Below are 9,040 nucleotides of genomic sequence, written 5' to 3'. Positions count from 1 at the left end.
TTGTTTTACATCACCATTACATCACCGCTAATCAACATGAGTTAGACTAATATATTAGTGCCCCTCACTTCACACGGGTGTGATTTTTAAAGTAGTTAATTGAACAGGTCACATTTTGCAGACAGTGCTTAAATACAGTTATGTAATTAAACCACACATCAAACCCATGTCTAAACTTAAACCACCTGCGAGCTATAACCATGTGATCACACTCCTGATTAAATGACTGATTGATTGAAGTATTTATTAACAGTAAAAAGAGGGAAAACACATACAGTCTGAGGGTTGAATATTCACTAGTATTATTTCAGATGAAGTGGTGTCAAATCACCTGCTATAAGAGTCAGATAAAGTGGTGTCAAATCACCTGCTATAAGAGTCAGATAAAGTGGTGTCAAATCACCTGCTATAAGAGTCAGATAAAGTGGTGTCAAATCACCTGCTATAAGAGTCAGATAAAGTGGTGTCAAATCACCTGCTATAAGAGTCAGATAAAGTGGTGTCAAATCACCTGCTATAAGAGTCAGATAAAGTGGTGTCAAATCACCTGCTATAAGAGTCAGATAAAGTGGTGTCAAATCACCTGCTATAAGAGTCAGATAAAGTGGTATCAAATCACCTGCTATATTAAAGAGTCAGATCAAGTGGTGTCAAATCACCTGCTATATTAAAGAGTCAGATCAAGTGGTGTCAAATCACCTGCTATATTAAAGAGTCAGATCAAGTGGTGTCAAGTGGAGTCATCATTTCAGCTTTTGTATACTTTTACATTCATTGGAAACGGATGCATTTGGCTTGAGAAACACACTTTTTCATGAATGAAAACAAAACAATGTTTGATGAACAATAATCTTTAAAATATAGTTTTCTCAACCTTTACTAGGCTATATTTATTACAACAACACAACAAATAGCTGAATAATAATAATAATAATAATAATAATAATAATAATAATAATAATAATAATAATAATAATAATAATAATAATAATAATAATAATATTAATAACACACTTATGTGCTGCTCTCAAATGGTCGGGGAGGGCATTCCACAGGCGTGGGGCAGTGGAGCAGAATGCCCGGTCGCCCATGGTGCGGAGCTTGGTCATGGGTGTAATATTACACACAGGTCTGGTTAAGAGATCTGTCTTGCTTTTAGAGCCCTTTAATTGAAGCATGGCAGTTTCCCAGCTTTGTACATGTAGAGCAAAGGATGAACAAACCCTGACACCTTGGCTAATGTATATGTGATTAACATAGCAACTGGGCTGACCAGTTTAGTAGTCGAGCTCAGTTCAGACAGAATAAAGGGAATACAGGTCATTACAGTAGTCCCTACCATTACTACCAAGCTGATGAGAATAATCCTAAAAGCCCTTCTCTTCATGTCTTTGCCACTGTCCCTCTGTCCTTCTCCTGGTCCAGGCTGTTTCAGAGCTCTGAGGACAGAGAGGCAGCAGAAAGACAGCACAGCAATGCACACAATGCTAAAGCCCAGAAAGATGTAACGCACCACTCTCGGTAACCAAAAATAAAACAAGCTGAGTGCAATCACCATCAGCCAGACAACGCAGCAACAGGCCACCCTGTACCGGAGAGCTTTGTACCTGAGAAACACCACAGGGTGAACCACCGCTATGTAACGCTCCACACAGATACAACACTGGAACGATGGGACCGAGAACCAGAAAAACACAACAACGATGAAGAATGAAACCGTATACAAAGTAAAGTTGTCTGTGAAGACATATGCCAAGTCAAAGACAGAGGCCAGGGTAGAGATGATCATAGATGCAGTCAGGTTGAGATAGAAGAACTCGGAGGCTATCGTCCCACCAGCTCCACTCAGTATCAGCCACAGGACGTAGATGTTGCTGGGGAGAACCAGGACGAGGTCGATAGCCAGATTGGTGATGAATATGGGCATGAAGACGCGGATGTAGGAGTCGGTGCCATTTCCCAGGGTGTCGTTCATCTTAAGGCTGTGTCCTGCAGCTGGTTCAGAAGAGAAAGATATAATACATTTGAGTGAAGTTGCCTGAATATAACAATGACACAACTAAACATTAAACATTAAACTCTTATAAATAAATAAAATAAAAACTATTCTAATGAACAATATAAAGTGATCTCACGTTTTGGATGCCAGCAGAGTGTCTCAGATCTCTGAGTTGGGTGTTGTGGTGAAGTGAAGTCTCTTCTTCAGACGGTCACTGTCTTCCCGATAGCACGACGTCCTTCACATGATGTACTCTCCACTTTACCTCCTCTAACCATTCCCTTCCCTGCTTCTCCTTCCACTGTATTGCTTATTGTACAGCTGCACAGATACGTATTTCTGTTGATGGTCATTCTATGGAAATTCATATTTAATGACCCGTCATACACAGTCATTAGGCAAACATTGCCCTGGTATAACCTCGTCCAACAACGATGTGGCGATGATTTGTGTATGACACACCCACTTTATTTGCCCTGACTTAACTTGAACCCCCACATCCCTATTCTGGGGGGAACGTTTGCCAGCAGATCTACAAGTTCACAACGTGACATTGTATGGACTTGACAGAGAGACTTGCTGTAGAGTGAAAAAATAATAATAAAAATGTTCATGGTTCATGAGATGGTTTTATTTCAGTCTCTTCATGTGTACGTATGATTGTGATGAAAACATGATTATGATGATGATGATGATTTGAGGCATTTTGTTCCAAAAATGTGTTTTGCAAAAATCCACCTGTTGGTGGCGCTATAACAGGCCAATGTGAAAAGGGTGGGATATATTCCTCAGCCTAGTAGGAAAGTCTGTGAAAGAGTTCACGTAAATTGCACGCTGTGTTCATGATTTGAGGCTTTTTGTTCAAAACGGGCTAATCCTGCAAACTTTGAAAGCCAATGTTAGCCAATTAGGATGGAATATGAAATATCGGACAGATCCGTCTTGAACACATGACTATAGAGATAGTCTGAAACATTTTCGCACGCACGCACGCACGCACGCACGCACGAAAAACACGCACACACACACAGACTCGCACACACACGGACAGAGTGCAAAACATACTCTCTGCCCATGCCTTCGGCCTGGTGGAGACAATTAAGACAAATTAAAAAAACTTTTTTTATGTCACAATCGCTTTCAATGTTTTTCAGTCCAAGGGCCCTTTTGCTGAGAGAGAGATGAAGCATGGGACCCCCACTACATATTGTATAAATCTGTGTTGCAGATTACATTTAAACATTTTTGGAGGCAAACTTTGTGTGCTGAGTTAATAATGATTTAATTTGTGTTAAGTTTTTTGTTTTTTTCTCTGTCTCATTTGTTGCTTAATGTTGTATGTAAAACACTTTGAGTGGCCTTGTTGAAATGTGCTATACAAATACATTTGCCTCGCCTTGTTTTTCTGCCATCGTCCAGTAAAATGAGGCCTGTGTGACATTCAAATGTGACTTGCGTGTTGCTCCATGGACCAGAATTAAACACCATCATTCACCAACATGGCTTTTCAATGCAAAACTGTGTTCCTGAAATTAACATCATTGGACTGAAGCAAGACTTAATGTTGTTATTGTTGACACCACAACGCTATTAAACTATAAAACTATTTTTTATTATTTTGTCTATTCTCTCTAAATCTAGTCACTCTCCATGCTTTTGATCAGAACGGCAATGTTCTGTCCTCATTATACCTGATTGGCAGGGCTGTGGGCGGGTCTTGGCTGGCTGGGTGCTACACAATGTTGTACACTGTATGATTGACAAGCTGTGTGTGTGTGTGTGTGTGTGTGTGTGTGTGTGTGTGTGTGTGTGTGTGTGTGTGTGTGTGTGTGTGTGTGTGTGTGTGTGTGTGTGTGTGTGTGTGTGCGCGCGCGTGTGCGTGTGCGCACGCTAACAGAGTGGCTTTGAGACCTGTCTAACTGTGCAATGTAGGCATAAGTAACTAAGTTACTCAAGTAATGGAGTTGGAACAACTGAGGTTCGGGAGGTTTGGCCAAGCAGATGACAACCTAGCTCAACCCACCTGCCACTGCCAACTCCACCCTTGCCACCCTTGCCAACCACTCACCCACCTCCAACCAGCCTGGCCACTCCTCCCTCACCTACCACCGGGGGTATTTAAACGCAAGTTTAAAAAAATGCCAGTGTGCCAGTTTCCAGTAAACACAGCACACACCGCCAAGAGAATTGATACGTGTATTAATTCTTTATCTAGCTCATCTCACCAGCCTCAGAATGGTCACTCTGCCCAACATTTACCACACAGACGACGAGGCTCCAGCCACCGGCCCCGTCGCCGCCGCCACCGAACCCGGTACTCACCTGCTGAACATCCATGCCTCAGACGACGAGGCTCTATTCATCGGCGCCGCCGCCGAACCCGTGGCCGCCGGTACCAGTACCCACCGAGCCATCACCGCCGCCGTCCTCGACGTCGTGCCCGACACTCCGGAGCAGCGCCGCGGTAGACTCAAGTCAGTCGTTACCGTACCTCCCGGTTCCTCCGCGCCCAACATGAACCGGACACCCCGGGAGTTCCGCGAGGGTCCACGTTCCTCCCCGATAGGCTCCCCTCGCCACGATCACCAGCAGAACCAACCATCCCGCACTTCTTCGTCCCGTCTCCCCGGTCACCAAGCTCCAGCAGCAGCTTCTCCAACCAGCCATCCCGTTGCCTCCCCGTGCGGCTCCAATCCACCAGTACCAACCCTCGCTTCAGACTGGACCGTGGTCGGCCTACAAAGAGCCCTCATCGCCAAAGGCATTTCATTCACCCGTTCTGCAAACAAACTATCTCTGTTTACAACTCTCATGTCCACCCGCGTCGCTCAGTGCAGCAACAGCAGAACAACAACAGCAGCCTCAGCCAACGTGGGTCTGTCGCGCAGCTGTGATGTCACGCGCCATCCTCCCAGCCCAGGAGACGCTCCACGGGCGTCCGCTCGGCCGAGTGGTGACACCGTCGCGCGGCAGGCGGCACTGTCGCGTCGCGGAAACTCCTCGCGTCGGGCTGCCACGTCGCGTGGCGGCGTCGACACAAAGTCGGCGGCTCCGTCCCGCTCCAGTGACGTCACGCAGCGTTCCGCTGCCACAGCGACAGCAACAACTACAACGACGGCGGCTGCGACCTGTCTTCTTGCCGCATGCTCCACATATGTTCCTTCTGTGGCAGCTCTCACACCCGCCTCAACTGCACCGACAACCAAGCAAAACATCCATCAGACTCACCTGGCTAACCGTCACAAAACTTCATCCTTCACGCAGCCCACGTCCCCGGTCACAAGAACACCATCGCTGACTCTCTTTCCCGCTTTTCCCGAGTTTCAGGAGCTTGGCCCCAGAAGCCGACCCGACACCAACCCCGGTTCCACCGTTTTCGGAAATGACCCTCCCCTAAACCATCCGTTTCACCACCTCCTCACTCACTCCCGGCACATGATCTTGCAAGGCTTGCCCCATCCACCCTCTCCTCCTACTGGACAGCCTGGAAGAACTTCCAGGCCTTCCACACCCTCTTCCACGTCCACTTCCCATTCTCGGACCCCATCACCCTCTCTTCCTACATCAGCTACCTCCATTCCACAACCGCCAGGTCATCAACCATCCAAGTCTACCTGTGCGGCATCAACTTCTTCACAAAACTCATTACCGGCTCTCCCCATCCATCCATACAACATCCTCAGATCACCCTCTTACTCAAAGGCTTCCAGAGGATCGAGCCAAAACTCCCCCCCCAACGCCAACCCCCCACAGCCGAAATCCTAACCAGCTGCGTCCACATCCTCCGCACAGGCTACTCGGACCCCCACACCGACGCCACGCTCGAGGCCATGTTCCTTCTAGCCTTCTTTGGGTTTCTGAGATGCTCGGAGTTCACCTCCTCCAACTCCAGGTTCGACCCAGCTCTCCATCCCAGGCTGGCCGACCTAACCATCCACAGCACTCCTCCCTCATCTCCACCATCCAAGCACAGCAAACGGACCAGTTTGGTAAAACCACCCCCATCTTCCTCTACAAACTCAATACCTTCCTCAGCCCCTACGAGCCCCTCGTTAACCACTCTCTCTCCCGACGCGCCCAGCACGCTACACCATCGGATCCCCTCTTCATAACCAACAGCGGTTCAGTCGCCACCCGCACCTGGTTCCATTCCCACCTCCGCCTGGTCCTCACCAAAGCGGGAATCTCCCCAGAGCACTTCTCAGGCCACTCCTTCAGAATCGGAGCAGCATCCACGGCTTCGAGCAAGGGAGTTCCCGACCACGTGATCCAAATCCTCGGCCGGTGGTCGTCCCAGGCCACCACGGTTACATCCGCACCAATGCCCCGGACCTGCACAATGCCCAGCTCTCCACGGTCTCGTAATCCAAGGGTAAGATACTTTTGGGGTTTCTACACAATCGCACAGGCGCTCGCCTCGACCCCTAAGCCAAAGTATCTGGGTCCACGCCCCCTCGGACCTAATCCCACTGTCGCCCACGTCCCGTGCTCTGACCATCTAAGCCGCACACCGCACGCTTGCGTGTGGTGATGACCTTCGATGACCAAGCACCCCCGTCCCGTGCTCTGACCATCTAAGCCGCACACCGCACGCTTGTGTGTGGTGATGACCTTCGATGACCAAGCACCCCCGATGTCATTCGTGCCCCACGCCATCTAAGCCGCACACTGCACGCTCGCGTGCGGTGATGACCTTCGATGTTCGTGCCGGCACCTCTAATGGCATTCTTCCCCCCGACCTGACAATCCAAGCCGCATGCTACACGTTCGCGAGTAGTGATGCCCCTGGATGGTCACGCCGGCGCCCCACATGTCATGCGTGCCCCGACCACCCAAGCCGCACACTTAACGCTTGCGTGAGGTCGTGACCTTGGATGATCAGGCCCGTTATGGCATCCCCCGCCCCTGGCCATCTAAGCCGCACGCCGCACGCTTGCGTGTGGTGATGACCTTCGATGACCATGCTGGCTTCACCCACATCTGTCCTGCCGTGGCTGTTTATGCCTCACGTCCCGCTCCAGTGACGTCACGCAGCGTTCCGCTGCCACAGCGACAGCAACAACTACAACGACGGCGGCTGCGACCTGTCTTCTTGCCGCATGCTCCACATATGTTCCTTCTGTGGCAGCTCTCACACCCGCCTCAACTGCACCGACAACCAAGCAAAACATCCATCAGACTCACCTGGCTAACCGTCACAAAACTTCATCCTTCACGCAGCCCACGTCCCCGGTCACAAGAACACCATCGCTGACTCTCTTTCCCGCTTTTCCCGAGTTTCAGGAGCTTGGCCCCAGAAGCCGACCCGACACCAACCCCGGTTCCACCGTTTTCGGAAATGACCCTCCCCTAAACCATCCGTTTCACCACCTCCTCACTCACTCCCGGCACATGATCTTGCAAGGCTTGCCCCATCCACCCTCTCCTCCTACTGGACAGCCTGGAAGAACTTCCAGGCCTTCCACACCCTCTTCCACGTCCACTTCCCATTCTCGGACCCCATCACCCTCTCTTCCTACATCAGCTACCTCCATTCCACAACCGCCAGGTCATCAACCATCCAAGTCTACCTGTGCGGCATCAACTTCTTCACAAAACTCATTACCGGCTCTCCCCATCCATCCATACAACATCCTCAGATCACCCTCTTACTCAAAGGCTTCCAGAGGATCGAGCCAAAACTCCCCCCCCAACGCCAACCCCCCACAGCCGAAATCCTAACCAGCTGCGTCCACATCCTCCGCACAGGCTACTCGGACCCCCACACCGACGCCACGCTCGAGGCCATGTTCCTTCTAGCCTTCTTTGGGTTTCTGAGATGCTCGGAGTTCACCTCCTCCAACTCCAGGTTCGACCCAGCTCTCCATCCCAGGCTGGCCGACCTAACCATCCACAGCACTCCTCCCTCATCTCCACTATCCAAGCACAGCAAACGGACCAGTTTGGTAAAACCACCCCCATCTTCCTCTACAAACTCAATACCTTCCTCAGCCCCTACGAGCCCCTCGTTAACCACTCTCTCTCCCGACGCGCCCAGCACGCTACACCATCGGATCCCCTCTTCATAACCAACATCGGTTCAGTCGCCACCCGCACCTGGTTCCATTCCCACCTCCGCCTGGTCCTCACCAAAGCGGGAATCTCCCCAGAGCACTTCTCAGGCCACTCCTTCAGAATCGGAGCAGCATCCACGGCTTCGAGCAAGGGAGTTCCCGACCACGTGATCCAAATCCTCGGCCGGTGGTCGTCCCAGGCCACCACGGTTACATCCGCACCAATGCCCCGGACCTGCACAATGCCCAGCTCTCCACGGTCTCGTAATCCAAGGGTAAGATACTTTTGGGGTTTCTACACAATCGCACAGGCGCTCGCCTCGACCCCTAAGCCAAAGTATCTGGGTCCACGCCCCCTCGGACCTAATCCCACTGTCGCCCACGTCCCGTGCTCTGACCATCTAAGCCGCACACCGCACGCTTGCGTGTGGTGATGACCTTCGATGACCAAGCACCCCCGTCCCGTGCTCTGACCATCTAAGCCGCACACCGCACGCTTGCGTGTGGTGATGACCTTCGATGACCAAGCACCCCCGATGTCATTCGTGCCCCACGCCATCTAAGCCGCACACTGCACGCTCGCGTGCGGTGATGACCTTCGATGTTTGTGCCGGCACCTCTAATGGCATTCTTCCCCCCGACCTGACAATCCAAGCCGCATGCTACACGTTCGCGAGTAGTGATGCCCCTGGATGGTCACGCCGGCGCCCCACATGTCATGCGTGCCCCGACCACCCAAGCCGCACACTTAACGCTTGCGTGAGGTCGTGACCTTGGATGATCAGGCCCGTTATGGCATCCCCCGCCCCTGGCCATCTAAGCCGCACGCCGCACGCTTGCGTGTGGTGATGACCTTCGATGACCATGCTGGCTTCACCCACATCTGTCCTGCCGTGGCTGTTTATGCCTCACGTCCCATGCCCCGCATGCGACGTGACCATAAACGACCACACTCCACGTTTATTCAATAAACCATCTAAAAGGTTCT

This window comes from Electrona antarctica, assembly GCF_951216825.1.
Source record: "Electrona antarctica genome assembly, chromosome: 11".
Taxonomy (NCBI): Eukaryota; Metazoa; Chordata; class Actinopteri; order Myctophiformes; family Myctophidae; genus Electrona; species Electrona antarctica.
Note: the sequence above shows the minus strand (reverse complement) of the source record.